The sequence below is a fragment of the Polypterus senegalus genome, chromosome 1, assembly GCF_016835505.1.
Source record: "Polypterus senegalus isolate Bchr_013 chromosome 1, ASM1683550v1, whole genome shotgun sequence".
Lineage (NCBI taxonomy): Eukaryota > Metazoa > Chordata > Cladistia > Polypteriformes > Polypteridae > Polypterus > Polypterus senegalus.
This window is the reverse complement of record NC_053154.1, coordinates 311,133,470-311,152,635: the sequence shown is the minus strand read 5'-3', so window position 1 is coordinate 311,152,635 and position 19,166 is coordinate 311,133,470.

The window sequence follows — 19,166 nt, the reverse complement described above, 5'->3', positions numbered from 1 at the left end:
CCGATGGAAGCACTTCCGGGTCATATGGAATTCCCATAAATTGGGGCGCACAACTTCCTAAAGTGCCCCACCCATGGCTGTGCTGCTGGACTTCAACTCCTGGCATTCCCTGCTGGTTCCCTTAATAGGTGCCAATGTGGAGGGCTGTTGCCATCTAACACCTCAGGGAATTAAACATCCCCCAGAGACAGTCCTTCCTTGTCCTCTTCTTTTATTGTGGCAAGAGTAGATATTAAAGCCATGTCTGGTCGGGTCGCCTGATCATTTATTTGGGGCTTCCCGGCCAGGTAAGGAACCATTGGTTTGCTATGACCACCATCCTTCTCTTTATGTTCACTCGGGGATTCCTGTTCAGGTAAGGGATCCTTCTGCCTCCTGGCCTGGATGCCCGTCCATCCCGTGTGACACCTACAATTTATATACACAATGTATTTTAAATTCATTGTACTTTAACAATTTAGACTGTATTGTTAAGTCTATTACATAAAATCCAAAAGATCATGCATTCTAATTCTAGACTGTAATGTAATAAAAACAGAACAAACACAGAGGGGTATGAATCCTTTCCCAAGGCGCTGTATATACTACTTTGGCTTTATCAGAGGTGAGGGGTTGTGTTTGTAGGTCAAATATTAGTTGCCTATGTTTTAAAGAAATCTCTGCACATCTGCTAATCCCCTGGGAAATGTGATGGATGTGATATTTGAGTCTCTGTCTGAGTTCATAATTGATTCTGGGAGCTGATAATCACCACACCGGTGCCACGTCCCCTCATATAACAGGAGAAGTGCGAGTGCAAGAAGGCAGAGAAAAGAAAAGGAACTGAAGGTTAAGAGACGGCTATAGATAGATAGATAGATAGATAGATAGATAGATAGATAGATAGATAGATAATGATAGATAGATAATAATGAAAGGCACTCTATCCCAAATAGATAGATAGACAATGAACAATGACAAATCCTCCACTCCCAGACGCTTAGCCACCCTGCCTCCCAACTCAGCTCATCGTCTGGGAGCCCCCACAGTCCTTTTATATTCCCTGACCCGAGGTGTTCCTTCCCAACAGTCCACAAGTCCTTATTCCTTCCGGGTCAGGGTAAATAATGTTTCTCACCCGGAAGCCTGCCGCTCTTCCTATGACGAACTTCCGGGTCATAGGGCATGAAGAATTCTTCGGTCCTCCCTGCAGCTCCCTCTCGTGGCCCCCATGGCATCCAGCAGGGCGGTGCACAAAAACTACATGGTCCATAATGCCCTGCTGGTCTTCTGGGGACCTCCATGCTGCAAGGAGGGCTCCACCTGGCGGCTTGGGGGTATTGGCGGGTACATGGCCGGCCATATCTTAGATAGATAGATAGATAGATAAATAGATAGATAGATAGATAGATAGATAGATAGATAGATAGATATGAAAGGCACTATACAATAATAATAGATAGATAGATAGATAGATAGATAGATAGATAGATAGATAGATAGATAGATAGATAGATAGATAGATAGATAGATAGAGGTAAGGCACTATATGATAGATAGATAGATAGATAGATAGATAGATAGATAGATAGATAGATAGATAGATAGATAGTCATGATGATTAATCTCAGTGAGGATGATCCACCAGCCTAGAGGGGAAAGGTAACATGAACTGGGAGCGTAGGCTGTGGCACTCTAGGGGCTGAATAATGGTGTGGAGTGGGAGGGGGCGAGCATGCCTGATGACCTGCCCAGGGATATGAGGTACTACTGTGGGTGTGTGAAAGATGACAGGAAGAGTGCCAACCTCGGGTGGTCTGGCTGCGTTATGAGGAGGCAGCCAAGACCCGGATCAGGGAATAAAGTTCATGGCTGCTGAGTCTCCGCTGGCTGCACGAGTTATGGGTGAACTGGTGAGATGAAGAAAGAGGTGGACTGAGACAGGGCCATCTTAATAACATTATAGGACCCCAAGCAAAGCAGTGCAATGGGGTCCCTACCAACACAACCACTCAGCAAGTCACAGCATGCATAGATTAGCATGGGGGCCAAATGGTTGTGGGGGCCCATGCATTGAGATGGCCCTCTATCTATCTATCTATCTATCTATCTATCTATCTATCTATCTATCTATCTATCTATCTATCTATCTATCTATCTATCTATCTATCTATCTCTTATATCTCATCTATCTATCTATCTATCTATCTATCTATCTATCTATCTATCTATCTATCTATCTATCTATCTATCTATCTATCTATCTATCTATCTATGCAGGGCCATCTTAGCAGCATTTTAGACCCCCGTTCAAAGCAGTGCAATGGGGTCCCTACCTACACAGCCACTCAGCAAGTCCCAGCATACATAGATTAGCATGGGGGGCGCTTTGCTCGTCGAAGACCCCAGGCAACTGCCCAGCGTGCCCATGCGGAGCCCTGAAGGAGCCTATGACTGCATTTTTCACCTCTGCTTTGAATGGATTTATTTATTGTGTTTTTATTCCCCACTATCCACTTGTTTTAATGGATTCTTTTTTTTATTTATGGATAATTTTTGAGCACTGTACTGTGGACACTGTTTTTGGTTTTGATTTTTTTTAATAAAAGCACAGAACACTTTTTACACCATCCATGGGTGATTTGTCCCCATCTGTCAGCTCAATTTGGCCATAACTATCAATGTTGTTGGGTTCAAGAGGCTCCCAAAGGTGAAGAGGGCCTGCAACGTCTTATTCTCCAGCACTCGCATTAGGAACAACATTGATGCCACCCTGCACAACCCAACACAATAATTTTATGAACTGAATTCTGAAATGAAGCAGTCAGATTCTTGCACTTGCTTGACTACCTCATTAAAAGCTGAAGTAGACTCTCTCAGAATTTCATAATTCCTTAAAAACTTTATTTTATTCAACGGTTTCAAACCTCTCTTCTTTTTTCTTGCGAGGATCAGCCATTTGTGGTGGGCTGGCACCCTGCCCTGTGTTTGTTTCCTGCCTTGCGCCCGGTGTTGGCTGGGATTGGCTCCGGCAGACCCCCGTGACCCTTTAGTTAGGATATAGAGGGTTGGATAAAGGATGGATGGATGGATGGATGGATCAGCCATACAAAAAACACGGATCGAATAATAAATCAACCCGAAATGAAAAAGACATATAAAGGGAATTTAACCAGAACCCAAGGAGGAATCCCTGGCTTAAACGTAACCCCAAGCCTCCATCTGTTTTTGGTTTTCATTTCCACATATCAGCTACGCCATCCCATCCAGTGTGATCAAGCAGGACGCAGCCCCCTAATGTTTGGACATCCGCTTGAAGGACTCTGTCCTGACACCCGTGTCATTCTGGAGCAGCCGAGTGCTGAGCCATCAGGCCTCCTGGACCTCCCAGTTGCTCTGCAAGATGAAAGGAGAGCACCGGTGACGAGTGGAGGCTTTTAGTTAAAACCACAACAGTTTCCCCTGAAGCGACGTGAAACGTTTCCATTTGTACATCTGAAGAAGTTGTGGTCGATTGAAGACTGAGATAAAAAGTTGAACAACGCAGCATAACCTGAAAGAGCGAAAGACCGTGAGAGCGAATGGTGAAGACGTGGCACTCGGTAAGTGTGCATTATAAGATAATGATAAGGAATATGCCCCCTCTGGGGGGGCTTTGATAAAAAATGGACAGATATTTATTGTTATTTTATCATTTTTAAGACTTTGCGTGGTAATTGTCTTTAGTCTGGATCATTTCTTTACCAACTCAACAATGAACCGCATCTTCATTGATGTGGCATATGGGCACCAAAGTCTCACCACTGGGCAAAGATGGCTCAGGGAAGGGTACGCAATTGAGGGGTTGTGTCTGTCTGTCAGGGTTATGCTTTGCTGGGGGGCACACTGCTTCACACCAGTCTTCACTTTTATTTCTGGCCCCCTGTAGTTTTTGACGCCCACTGTACCTATGTTTCAAGCCATTGGAATCTCCATGGTCTTCATGGTGAAGGTGGTCAGCACTTGACGTGAAGGGCAGCATTCTGTTGACCATCTACATGCCACTCAGTAGGAAAGGCAAGATATGAAAAAGGGGAAAAAAAGACGGTTGCAGTATGAAAGGGAGGGTGCAGATTGTGAGATGCGTGTTTTCTACGTACAGAGGAGGTCTCAAGTCATTCATGGAGGGTGTAGTGGGGTGAATGATGAAACATGCGTACTGCCGAATGATTGAGGTGCCAACGGGGCAAAAATCGCATTTAATTCCAACAAAAAAAATAAAACACATGCTCGATGTTGTGCTGTATCATCAGGACAATCCCCCTGTTCAACGGGACCAGCCCCAAAATGAGACACCACCTTCCAGGAGCGTCCCCCTTTCATACTGAATGGACCAGAAGGGGCTGTTCCTTCTTGGCTTTGTTGCCCTCAAGGTGCGGTTCCTCTAGACTGTCAAGACCATTAGTGACAATGTCCCCTTGTGTCCTGGGGTGGTACCCCATACCTTAGGTGAGCCCCAAAGGCGATCCTCTGGCATGCACGCACGATAAGGGTCAGCACTCAGAAGTATTAAACTGCTGGAGAGAGTTTTGAGTGGTCTGCCTTCTTTTTATGAAGGCTGCATGCTGGACACGTGTTCACTATCCGCAGTTACACTTTTCTATAGAAGACTTCAGTTTCTCTTTCTGTGTCCATTCATTTGAACCATTTGGAGCCCACTGGTCTAATGGAGGGTCATTCTGTTGTGGTTAACATTGCAGGCTCTGAGAATGAAGCCATTGGTCCAGATGTGCTGTGTTTACGCTGATCATGGATTCCACAGCACACATTATGATGAACTGGCCTTGCCGGTCTTACCCTCTTGTGCTTTCGGTGGTCTACCTCGATTAAGCGACTGTCCGTCTGCTATGTGATGTCATCTCCTTGAAAGTCTACGTGTCCTGCTGTTTAATTCGTAAGTTAGAAGCACTTGACTGACCAACAGCCCTTTGCCCAGGGGCTTTAAAAAGTCTATTGAACACTTGGATGTTCTCAAAATGAACAGCCAGGTCCATCATTCCATCCATTTTCAAAGCCTTCCATTTCCAGTGCTATATTTTGATTGTGTAGCCGATATGAACAACATGGGGTCAAAGGTGGGCTCAACGTTAAACAGACCGCCAGTTCATTACTGGGCAGACTCACTCACCCCTGGCCGTCTGAGACTGAGGTCAGGGGTGAAGATCAGAGAAGATCATTGGAAGAACGTGCAAGCACCACAGACAAGGAGCAGGTGGGAAACTAAATATGTCAGACAGAGTCTCTAATGACTGAGCCATATGCCATCTTCTTCTTCGGGTCGATGTGTTTGACCAAACTTCTTCAAGCAGCTAGGTCCTACAACTCGTCCTCGTCAGTCCAGCCCTTCGCCTTCAGATCTTCCTTTACTTTATCCATCTAAATCTGCCTTGGCCTCCCTTACTTTGTCTTCCCCATGCCCATCATTCTTTTGTCCACATGTTCAATGTCTCTCTTCATCACATGCCCATACCACTTCAACCTCCTTTCCTGTCCTTTCTTAGATTTCTCTCCATAGTTTGTTGTACCTCTGATAGTCTCACTTCTTATTCTGTCCTTGCACACGTCCATCTTCACATTCTCATTTTTGCCACATCCTACCTCTTCTCCTGCTCTCCTTTTACTGATCATGTCTCAGCTCCACACATCATTGCTGGTCTCACCACTGTTTTAGAAACCTCACCTTTAACCTTCACCTTCATTCATCAATTATGCAACACTCCTGATGTCTTCTTCCAATTGTTCCATCCACACTGCGCTCTGTGGGTTATTTCTGCATCTAATTCTCTATCTTGGGCTACACCCTACCCGTGTTTTCAAAAGCTCCCCCTGCAGGCTGACATCTGAATTCTGACCACCATTAAACCTCAGATATTCTGTCTTCTTCTTCTTAGTCATCTTCAGTCCTATATCTTCCAAAGCCCTTTCTCCAGTCCTCCAACTTCCTCTCCATTCCTCCATTCTGATTCTACACAACACAATGCCGGCAGCAAAAAGCACCACCAGGGGGCTTGGTCTTTAATCCCCTGGTTCAACACGTTCATAACGAGATCAAAGAGGTGAGGACTTCAAGAAGATCTCTGGCCCAGATCTCCTCTAACTGGGATCTTCTCTGTTTCCCTCATTCAGGACCTCACTCGGATGTTTCATAACACCCACAATTAAAGAGTGGCAATTGACTACATGGTGGCATGTGTCTTAGCCAGCTGTCTTCTATTAACAGAATAAATTGTGTTGAGAAACAAAAGTGCTGAGCCTCCACTGATAGTCCTGCTCTCCTGTTGGTTTGACTTGCAGCAATTCCTGACTTCTACTGACTTCGACTTGTGGATTCTACTCTGCGATGGCCGCCCGTGACACAGTGCCTCTGTGTGTAATCTGTGAGTATAATTTGCATTCAATATCTTATTAAGTTCACATTATGACAAATAACCGGAATCCATTATCATGAAGCCACCCAGGGGCAAATATAGTATAGGGTGATACAGAGGCTGGGTTTCATGGGGTCCCATAGCAGTGGAGGCCCATAGAGAACCTCGCTCATTGTGGAAAAAGGTCATAGGGGAACCTCCTAAACATTTCGGACTAAAGTACAGCACTCCGTCTTCATGGTGGACATCTCCCCACTCCCAGTCATGGACCAAAGTACATCGCTTGGTCTTCAAGCAGAAGAGCCATAAAGCCATACAAGACTGGCTGGGGTACATCGTTATGGGGCCAAAAAAAACTAATCTGGCAAACCCACTTCAAAACAACTTGTTGTGCCCCTGGTGCCACCTATAGGGAGAGCTGAGAATCGTAACATAAAGCATCACATGTTCAAATCAAATCAAAATGCATTTATAAAGCACAATTTTAAAACACCATAAGTGTAAACCAAAGTGCTGTACAATAAAATAAAAAAATATCAATAATAAATCAGTAAACAAACAAAGGACAAACATTACATCAATACTAAAACAAATAATTTCAAAGAACCAATTAGACCACTAAAAGATTTCCAGAGGTTGTTTCCTGTAGCTCAGTGTCTCCCATCTTGCATTTATAATTGACGTTCCTACTGCCCACACGTAGCACTTTGCACTTTTCTACTTTAAACTTCATATTCCAACTGTTCTCCAGTCTATGAAGCTTGTCCAGGTCTTTCTGAATTGTTTTTGCTGCCCCCTTAATGTCTTCCATTCCTCCAATTTTAGTATCATCTGTGACTCTAAAAAAACTGGAACCAATGTTGTTAATATAAGTCAGGAATCGTAACGGACCAAGGGGAGACTCCACTGATGGCCTCACTCCATTATCCCCTTATCTGTACTTTTTGTCTCCTGCTGGTTAACCAACCTGATGTCCATTTTTGTAGGTAACCTCTGATGCCTCCAGCTTCTCGTTTCAGAACTAATCATTGGTGTGGTGACGACTGAGTGAAATGCTTGTTGAAAGCTGAAGTCATTTCTGTCCTATACTTTGTTTTTGTCAACTATTGTAGTTGGCTGTTCCAAAAAAATCTAAAAGATTAGTTTAGCAGGAAGATCTTCTCCTCATAGGACCCTGCTAGCTGTTATTTGATATATTTTTAGTGATCATCTCTTCTACCGTATGGTCAGTCTTCCCTAAAGCCCAGATTGGTGGAGTGCTGCTGTGGTTGTTGTTCTTCTGGATGTTACTCCCACCCCCTACAGGTCATCTAAAGCATAGCCACAGTGACCATTGGCTTCTTGGTCACCTCTGTTACCAAATCACTTCTCCTATGAGTTGACCATTTGTCCAACTTTATCCATCCATCCATTATCCAACCCGCTATATCCTAACTAAAGGGTCACGGGGGTCTGCTGGAGCCAATCCCAGCCAACATAGGGAGCAAGGCAGGAAACAAACCCCCGGGCAGGGTGCTAGCCCACCGCAGTGTCCAACTTTAGTGTTACCTAAATCAACCATCTGGAATATCATGAAGAAGAAAGAACACACTGGTTAGCTCAGTAATCACAAAGGGGCTGAGAGGCCAAGGAAGACCTCCACTGCTGATGACAGAAGAATCCTCACTATGGTCAAGAAAAAGACCCTAACACATGTCCGCAAGATCAAAAACAATCGTCAGGAGGCAGATTAAAGTATATTTAAGTGATTTGGATTGGAATACTGTATAAGTAACAAGCTGGTTAGGTCTGCAGATGATACCAAGATAGGTGGATTGGCAGATAATCGAGAATCTGTGGAATCATCATAGAGGGACTTGGACAGTAGACAGGCTTAGGCAGTGTCACAAACTCCACAAAGGTTTGGGGCAGCCACCCGTATATTTGGTTTCCTGGCTGCAAATTGCAAGTAAATGACAGCACTGATGTGCACAAACTTGAGTCCAAAACAGAACTGAGGGAATAGGGAAAAGGTGGAGGCTTTTAAAGGGCAGGAAGTGAGGTCAAAGGGGGTGGGATTGGAAAGGTCTTTAGCCATAGGCTCGAGCCTGGACGTGACATCAAGAGGGCCAGAGCTGGCAAGGCCTTCCTCTGTAAGTCCAGACCCGGACGTGATGTCAACAGGGTCAGGTGGAACTTTCTGTGAATGGTCTGTAGGAAAGTGAGAAAAAGAGTCAGTGCACTCTGCCACATCCCGGTCAGATTCGGAAATGCCCTCATTCAAGCCCTTTAGCTGCCTCCCATGTGCACATGTGTGACAGCATATGAAATTTAATGTCAGTAAATGTAAAGTATTACACGTAGGAAGTAAAAATCTGAGGTTTGAATACACAATTGGAGGTCTGAAAGTCGAGATATGCCTTATGAGAAGGATGTAGGAGTCGTCGTAGAGGACTTGACACACTCGACAGTGTTCAGAAGTCATTAAGAAGGCTAACAGAATGTCAGGTTATATAGCGCCTTGATGTGTGGAGTACAAGTCACAGGAGGGTCTACTCAAGCTTTATGACATACTGGTGAGGCCTCATCTGGAGTCCAGGGTGCAGTTTTGGTCTCCAGGCTACAAAGAGGACATAACAGCACTAGAGAAGGTCCAGAGAAGAGCGACTAGGCTGATTCAGGGCTACAGGGGATGAGTTATGAGGAAAGATTATAAAAGATGAGCCTTTAAAGGAGATGAAGAGGAGACCAGACTGAAGTGTTTAAAATTATGAAGTGAATTAGTCCAGTGGATCGAGATGGTGACTTTAAAATTAGTTCATCAAGAACATGGGGACACCGTTGGAAACTTGTTAAGTGGAAATTTCACACAAACATCAGGAAGTTTTTATTTACATGGAGAACCACAGACACTTGGAATAAGCGACCATGTAGTGTGGTAGACTGAGGACTTTAGGGACTTTCAAAACTCAACTTGATGTTATTTTGGAAGTCGATAGGTGGATAAAAATGGCAAGCTTTGTTGGGCTGAACAGCCTATTCCTATCTAGATTGTTGTAATAAATCTAATGAATCACAGGTGTGGACGTGTCAGAGACTACTGATCGCAGAACACTTCATGAACACCAATGCAGAGGCCACACTGCAAGATGCAGACCACTAGTTAGCCACCAAAACTGGATGACCAGATTACAGATTGTGGACAGACGAGACAAAGATGAACCAGATCAAGGTGATGATAAGAGCAAAGTGTGGAGATGAGAAGGAGCTGCCTGAGATCCAAAGCAGATCACCTCATGTGTTAAACAAGGTGCTGAGAGTGTTATGGCATATATGGCATATATGGCTGCCACAGGTCCTGGCACACTTCTCTTCATTGATGATGTGACTGTTGATGGTACAATGAATTCTGAGATGTGTAGAGAAACATCTGATCTCCTCCAGTTCAGTAAAGACCTCCAAATTTATTGGACGGTGCTTCATTTAACAACAAGATGATGATCCAAACACACTGCTGAGACAACACAGGAATATTTTAGAGTTAAAAAATGGAAAATTCTTCAATGGCCAAACCAGTCACCTGACTAAAATCCAACTGAGCAGGCCTTCCATATACTGATGAGAGAACCTGAGGAGATAAGACCCCAAAACAAGCAGGAGCTGAAGATGGCTGCATTAGGGGCTTGGCAGAGCATCACCAGAGAAGACCCTCAAGCACCTCCTGTTGTCTATGAATTGCAGACTTCAAGCAGTCATTGCATGCTGGGCATATGTGGCAAAGTCCTAAATATGACAATGGCTGTAACAGACCTGCCATTGCGGTGTCCAAACATTATGGTGCCCTGAAATGGGGGGATCATTTAGAAAAAGTGCTTTGTGACTGAATTGTCTGTAAATTCAATCTTGATAAATTTCAGTCAGGTTTTAGAACAAATCACAGCACAGAAACTGCGCTCGTTAAAGTAGTAAATGACTTGCGGGTAAATGCAGACAGAGGCCATTTATCTGTTCTCATCCTCTTAGATCTGAGTGCTGCATTTGACACCATTGATCACAATATTCTTAGAAATCGCCTTAGTCAATGGGTGGGCCTCTCTGGCAGGGTCTTAAATTGGTTTGAATCCTACCTGACAGGGAGAAAATATTTTGTTAGTTGTGGGAATTACAACTCGAAGACACATGATATCCGATATGGTGTTCCACCATGCTCTATCCTTTGTCCGCTGCTCTTCTCAATCTACATGCTTCTGTTAGGTCAGATTATCTCAGGGCACAACGTGAGCTACCACAGCTATGCTGATGACACACAGCTGTACTTATCAATAGCACCTGATGACCCCGACTCTCTCGATTCACTAACAGAATGTCTGACTAGTATCTCAGAATGGATGAATAGTAATTTTCTCAAGTTAAATAAAGAGAAAACTGAAATTTTAGTGATCAGCAATAATGGATACAATGAGGCTATTAGAAATAAACTGGATACATTAGGATTAAAAGTCAAGACGGAGGTAAAAAGTTTAGGTGTAATTGTTGACTGTAATTTGAATTTTAAATCACATATTAATCAGATCATTAGGACAGCATTTTTTCACTTAAGAAACATAAGTAAAGTTAGACCTCTTATATCACTGAAAGATGCTGAGAAATTAGTTCACGCGTTTGTTTTCAGTCGACTAGATTACTGTAATGCACTCCTCTCTGGACTACCCAAAAAAGATATAAATCGTTTGCAACGAGTGCAGAATGCAGCTGCTAGAATCCTAACTAGGAAAAGAAAATCAGAACACATCACACCAGTCTTAGCGTCACTACACTGGTTACCTGTGTCATTCAGAATTGACTTTAAAATTCTGCTTATGGTTTATAAAGCCTTAAATAATCTCGCCCCATCTTATATATCGGAATGTCTGACACCTTATATTCCAAATCGTAACCTTAGATCCTCAAATGAGTGTCTCCTTAGAATTCCAAGAACAAAACTTAAAAGAAGTGGTGAGGCGGCCTTCTGCTGCTATGCACCTAAAATCTGGAATAGCCTGCCAATAGGAATTCGCCAGGCTGATACAGTAGAGCACTTTAAAACACTGCTGAAAACACATTACTTTAACATGGCCTTTTTATAACTTCATTTTAATCGTAATTTAACTTAATCCTGATACTCTGTATGTTCAATTTCCTCAAAATAACTATTCATGGTGGCTCTAAAATCGGTACTGACCCCTACTCTCTTTTCTGTTTCTTTTTCCGGTTTCTTTGTGGTGGTGGCCTGCGCCACCTCCACCTACTCAAAGCTTCATGATGCTCCAACAATGATGGACGAATTAAAAGGAAGAAGTCTACGTGACCATCATCATCATCAAGCCCCTCCGTGAGAACCCTAAATCCAAAGAGGACTGTTTCATTTATATTAGGTAGAATGACCAGAGGGGACTGGGCGGTCTCATGGTCTGGAATCCCTACAGATTTTATTTTTTCTCCAGCCGTCTGGAGTTTTTTTTGTTTTTCTGTCCCCTGGCCATTGAACCTTACTCTTATTCGATGTTAATGTTGATTTATTTTTTATAATTATGTCTTTCATTTTTCTATTCTTTAATATGTAAAGCACTTTGAGCTACTGTTTGTATGAAAATGTGCTATAGAAATAAATGTTGTTGTTGTTGTTGTTGTAAATCCCCTTAAATGAAAGTCTGCAATGTGCACTTTGATCACAATGTCTGCATTGTTTCATTTGTAATTTTAAACTTTGAAGCAGTGGGGGGAATGAAGGGGGGTCTTTGTCCCAAACATTATGGAGGGCACTGTAAATCTCCCTTGATTTATTTTTATTCATTGACTTTTGATTGTCCCTAGTCTTATATCTTGGCTTGGCTTGTTTTTGCCATTTTGTCATTTTATTTGATTGTTTTCAGTTATTCAGTCATTTGTGAACCTGCTAAGTCCTGAACAGGGTCGCAGGGGGTCACTGGAGCCTATCCCAGCTAGCATAGGGTGCAAGGCAGGAACTCTGGACCCTATAATATTTGGTCTACTGTGTAGCACTTTAGTACAACTTATGTGGTTTTTTAAAAGTTACTACATTATAGAAATAAAAATGACTTGACCTGACTAAGGGTCAAGCAACTGAATTGAGCACAAGTGGGCTCCAGACATCTCAGCAATGATCAAGAAAATAGGATGAACCAGAGCAAAATTAACACGTCATAGCAAAGGGTCTGAATACTCGTGTCAATGGGATATTTCAGGTTTCATTTTTAATAAATTTACAGAAATTCATAAAATCTTGCTTTGTCATTCTGGAGTATTGAGTATTGCATGATGAGGAAGAATATACAAGGCTGCGATATACCAAAAATGTGAAAACAGTGAGGGCTCTGAAGACTTTCTGAAGGCGCTATATATTCTATGTTTTAGTACATCCTTGCTTAGCATGGCATCAGAGAATGGAGAATACAAATTTCACTGCCCTCTGTCCTACTCACAGTACCAGTCGTACTTTACAAAAGGTGAGCTCTAATCACCTAGAAGCCCTGGCCAGAATTGTGATACAGTGATCAGATGGCCACTGGAGCACAACTAATGCATTCTGGGACTAATGATGACTGAGAAAGTGAGAAAGATGAAATAACATGACAAGGCGTCATTGCCTTCTTTGGTACATCGCTGAGCAGGATCATTTTGTTGGGTATCACTGGGTGGACTGTCCTCCTGCCCCACACACCTGACCCCACAATGTCTATTCATCACCTTCAATGGGATCATTCCAGTCAGTCTGTTCTGATTTTTGATTTCAATTAAATAACTACATGTTCATTTATCATGGTGCCAAGAGCTCCAATTAAGAATGCCCCTGTGCCTTGCCCACTACTATTTTATAAGAAATGACAAATCATCACTTTCAGGGTCAAATATGAATTACAGTTCATGTTAAAAGTCAGGTGCGCTTGGGCTGCTGAAATCCGATTTCCAAATTTCCTCAAAGGGCCACCCTAAGCTCATTTTGACTATCCACTGATGTCCAGTTTTAGAAGACTTACATCATACATAAGGTTGAAACATACCCTGTAATTCTGCCCCAATATTATAAAGTGTTGTTCTCTGGACACTGGCTAGCTCCATAGCACCGCAGCCCAAATATTTAATGTCCACAACGGCCCTGCACAAGCTCACTGATTATGGTGCTCAGGACCTTCAGCACTAATTTTCATGGAGAGGATGAGGTACAGTAAGTCTTTTCTAAAACTGAGATTACCTTTATTGCTGATTCCAGGTCTTCTATCCCTGAGCCTTCATGTCTGGAGCATCACGGTGACATCTTTCCGAGGGGACTTCTTGTCACTCACCTGTCCACTCCCCTGCCAACCTGAGAAGACCTGGTACAGGCAGATCAATGGCCAGCCTCCAGAGGCCCTGCTGAAGACAGTTTACTCGTCAAAAGGGAAGTATATCAAATCGTACCCCCAAGACAAACACAGAGACCACTTCACCTCCAATGGCAACCACACCTTAGTCATCAGGGGCATAAAGAAAGAAGACGCCGGGTTCTATTACTGCGCATTGTCGCAAACAGATCCTCACATCTTCTTCCATGGAATCGAACTGATTGTCTCAGGTCAGTCGCTGTCTTGTCTGCTTTTGTCTCCGTCTTGTCTTTGGGAACCCCGTGCAGGCGATTGGTGGGATGGGAAAGACAACTCAGCCATGAAGACGAGAATGGCAGGCCGCTTCATGAGGTGAGTGATAGCAGCAAATCACTGGTGATGCTGGATTATGAACTTAATGGTGGGTGAAGACTCAGATAATAATAATAATAATAATAATAATAATAATAATAATAATAATAATAATAATAATAATAATAATAATAATAATAATAATAATAATAATAATAATAATAATAATAATAATCATCATCATCATCATCATTTTAATTACATAGCACCTTTCAAACATCTGAATGCAGCACAAAAAAACAATAAGAGTAAAAACAAAATAAAAACAAACTAAAATCAATAAGAATAATAATATAATAAGAACACAGTCAAACTTTACGAAACCATATTAAGATAAAAAAATAGGTGTAAAATAATAAATAATAAAAAATGGAATCTTGGAAAGTGAGAGGATCTCTGCTGCACTGGTGCCGATATTTAAGAATAAGGGGGATGTGCCGGACTGTAGTAACTACAGGGGGATAAAATTGATGAACCACAGCATGAAGTTAATGGAAAGAGTAGTGGAAGCTCAATTAAGAAGTGAGGTGATGATTAGTGAGCAGCAGGATGGTTTCATACCAAGAAAGAGTATCACAGGTATGATGTTTGCTCTTAGGATGTTGATGGAGAAGTTAAGAGAAGGCCAGAAGGAGTTGCGTTGTGTCTTTGTGGACCTGGAGAAAGCACATGACAGGGTGACTGAGAGGAGCTGTGATATTGTATGAGGAAGTCGGGAGTGGCAGAGAAGTACGTAAGAGTTGTACAGAATATGTACAAGGGAAGTGAGACAGTGGTGAGGTCTGCGGTAGGAGTGACGGAGGTGGGATTACATCAGGGATCGGCTCTTAGCCCTTTCTTATTTGCAATGGTGATGGACAGGCTGACTGATGAGATTAGACAGGAGTCCCCGTGGACCGTGATGTTTGCTGATTACATTGTGATCTGTAGCGATAGTAGAGAGCAGGTTGGAGAGACCCTGGAGAGGTGGAGATATGAGAGGAGAGGAGAGGAATGAAGGTCAGTAGGAACAAAACAGAATACATGTGTGTAAATGAGAGGGAGGTCGGAGGGAGTAGAGTTGGCGAAGGTGGATTAGTTTAAATACTTGGGATCAACAGTACAGAGTAATGGGGAGTGTGGAAGAGAGGTGAAGAAGAGAGAGCAGGCAGGGTGGAATTGGTGGAGAAGAGTGTCAGGAGTGATTTGTGACAGACGGATATCAGCAAGAGTGAAAGGGAAGGTCTACAGGACAGTAGTGGGACCGGCTATGTTATATGGGTTGGAGACGGTGGCACTGACCAGAAGCAGGAGACAGAGCTGGAGGTGGCAGAGTTAAAGATGCTAAGATTTACATTGAGTGTGACAAGGATGGACAGGATTAGAAATGAGGACATTAGAGGGTCAGGTCAGGCGGGATGATTGGGAGGCAAAGTCAGAGAGGTGAGATTGCGTTGGTTTGGTCATGTGCAGAGGAGAGATACTGAGTATATTGGGAGAAGGGTGATAAGGATAGAGCTGCCAGGGAAGAGGGAAGGAGGAAGGTCTAAGAGGAGGTTTATGGATGTGCTGAGAGAGGACATGAAGGTGATGGGTGTAACAGAACAAGATGACGAGGACAGGAAGATATGGAAGAAGATGATCCGCTGTAGTAACCCCTAACGGGAGCAGCCGAAAGAAGATGAAGAATTAAGATTAAAAAATAGGTTAAAGTGAAAATAAAAGTACATGAAAATAACACAGTGAAAACTAACTAAAAACCAGGGTAAAAAAAGAATGTTTTCAGTTGCTTTTTTAAAATACTAAGACAAGAGGCCTGATGGATATCTAAGGGAAGCTTGTTTCATATCCTTGGTGCATAAAAACAGAAGGCTACTTCTCCATATTTCTTGTATTTTCCTTCAGCTAGCAGGCGCCTGATGATCTTAAGGACCTCTTTGTATTATATTCAGTCAGGCCACCTAAAATATAAGAAGGTGTTTGTCTATTTAAAGCTGTAAACACTAATACAAGAATTTTTAAATTGATTCTAAAACAAACAGGTAACCAATGTAGTGGTGCTAGAGTCAGGGCAATATGCTCAGTTTTTCGAGTGAGATGAAGTACGCTTGCTGCTGCATTTTCAACAAGTTGTCATCCTTCTGTTGTCTTCCTGTGAGAAGTGCATTATAGTAGTCGAGAAGTTAAAAGCGAGAGTCAGCTTCTTAGCATCTTCCAAGTTCCAAGAAATGCAGGCTGTGTTTCTGAGGTTGAAGCTGGTGGTCTTCATGACATTGTCAATCCGTATTTTAAATGTGACCTCTGAGTCAAGAGTAACACCTCAATTTTTAACCTTAGTGTTAGTCTGTAGTGCCAGATTGCCCAGGCTGTTTAAAGCCTTTACCCTCTGCACTTCTTTGCCAAAAAGGAGAATTTCACTCGTATCTTCATTCAGTTTCAAAAAATGTCACTTCATTCAACTCCTGATACTCGATAAACAGTTTATTTACTGTTCTGGGATCCTCAGATTTGTCTGAGTATCATCAGCCTATTTATGGAAGTTGCCTCCATGCTCTGCAATAAATTAACTTAGGATTGGCCATGGGAACCTGTTTCATGAAGCTGCCCAGTTCTTGTGCTGATGTTGCTTCCAGAGGATGATACAACAGAGGATGGGTGATTAATATGCACCTCAGTACTTGGGGGGTCCCGCTCGGTGGGTTTGTGTGGTCCACCACTTCATAGCTGAGCTGTTGTTGCTCCAGAATGATTCCCATTTACAATTGTGGCACTTACAGCTGACTAGTACAGATCCAGCATGGCACACACTTTATTTCATGTACACACCTGTAACAAGGGTGGCATCCTATGACAGTCTCTGAGCTCTTCAGTGTGCCCCTTTCTACTGCCACTGTTTGCCAATAGAGATTGCATGGCTATGTTCTTGACTTTGATGCTCCTATTATCAATGGGTATGGGTATGGCTGACCTACCTCACCTCAATCATTTGAAGGCACACCCACGTACTTTTGACCACATCGTCTATCTGTTGTGACCAATAGGGTGTGATGCAGCACCCCAAACCTCAAACACCAGCACACAGATACAGGTCCCAGGTTCAAATAAATGATCTATTCTCAAAAATACCCTCACAATCCCCTCCAAGTACACACAATCACATCTCCTCTCTACCTCCAGGTGAGTTTTGTTTTTCTTCTTTCTGATCAGCTCACCCATATGTGGCAGGGCAGTTCCTTTTATCTTGGACTCAGGAGTAATTCCGATGCCAGGGCATACCCCAATGGACATACTTCCAGGTCCATCAGAAGTCCCAAAAGCCACAGAGCACACTCCCCGAATCACCCTCTGGTGGAACCCAGGGGACCCCAACAGGGCTGCTCTATGACAAAATAACTCTCAGCATGCTCTGTGGGTGTCCACTGGTGTGCCTGTCTCCCGGGTTGTTGTCATCTAGCAGTTTGGGGGGGACATGTAATTTAAATAATCTCCCGCTCCTCTCTTCAAGCTGGCTTCCCAGCCGGGTTATGGATCAGAAGAAATCCCACCTAGGACTCCTGCACATGCAAGCTGTCCATCACATTGTACACATTCCTACTGGATTAGGATTGCTTGCAAAATTAAGTTCATTGGCCAAATAGAAAGAAACATTCGGATGTGAGGCAAAACAACTGGAATTGGGATGCTTTAAGATGCAGTGTGAGCGTAGCCCTTAGAAATGGAAACACCTTAGCTGGGGCTTTAAAGGCGGTTATCACAGGCATACCTGCAAGTGGACACCAGTGAGCATGAGAGATGAGGTGGGACTGGTGGTCATGCATACCACTGGCTTGACATTATCAGAGTGCTGAGTGGGATGTTTAATGACTAAGGTCAGTGTTTGTTCCTGTGACGGATCTTGTGTCCTGGAATCAGCCTAGTCGCTCTTCTCTGGACCTTTTCTAGTACTGTTATGTCCTTTTTGTAGCTTGAAGACCAAAACTGCTCACAGGACTCCAGATGAGGCCTCACCAGTGTGTTATACAGCTTGAGCAGATCCTCCTGTGACTTGTATTCCACACACCGTGCTATATAACCTGACATTCTGTTAGCCTTCTTAATGGCTTCTGAACACTGTCTGGCAGTTGATAGTGTCAAGTCCACTATGACTTCTAAATTCAATAGGTGGACCTTCGATTTTCAGATCTCCCATAGTGTATTCAAACCTCATATTTTTTACTTCCTATGTGTAATACTTTACATTTACTGACATTAAATGTAATCATCCACAATGTCTGCTATCCAAGTTGTTCTGTAATAATATAACGGATTCCAAATTATCTGCTAATCCACCTATCTAGGTATTATCTGCCAACTTAACCAGCATGTTATTTATATCTTTCTATTATAAAAAAATCTTGAGATTATGATGAGGGAGACAAGACGTGATCTTCTTGGAAGACACTTTGACGTCCTGCGAGACAAGGCAGTGAGACAAAAGGACAGCTGCTAGACAGGCTTTTAAATGATTGATGCGCAGCGCAACAAGTAGAACATGCAGTTCGCCAGCAGCAGCAGCAAGACAGCAGTTGATCCGACTGCATCTCCTTAGCGGGCGTTCAGCTCCCCCCCTTCACAACACGAGCAGCGTTATACGTCCCGCGAGAAAGAGATTTAACCAGGCCCGGGGCCATAAATAAAGGACAAAGAGTAGATGACAAAGCAGAACATCGTAAAGAATTTAAAAATGTTGGCCCAGTACACTTGCAGAGCAGGTTAGACATAATGGAAGTACGAAAATTCAAAAGTCTCAAAAAAAGGATAGGAAAGATCGCATTAAAGCAAACAAACGGAAATTACGGAACAGCTAAAAAAGATTGAATATATTATTCAGATTTAAACTTTAAGTCGGAGACTTGTAAATCATCTAATTCGTGTTGCCAGCGAGGATTAAAAGATTCCAAAAACGTTGTTGCAGTGTGAAGTCCCATGAGACTATTAACAAGAGATTCTTTCAAGTCATGCCCTACTTACAACTATTTTCAAACAAGACCAGTCATCTAACCTCAGTCGTGTGAATGCTTTTGTCAGACGCACTTTCTGTGCTCTCAGC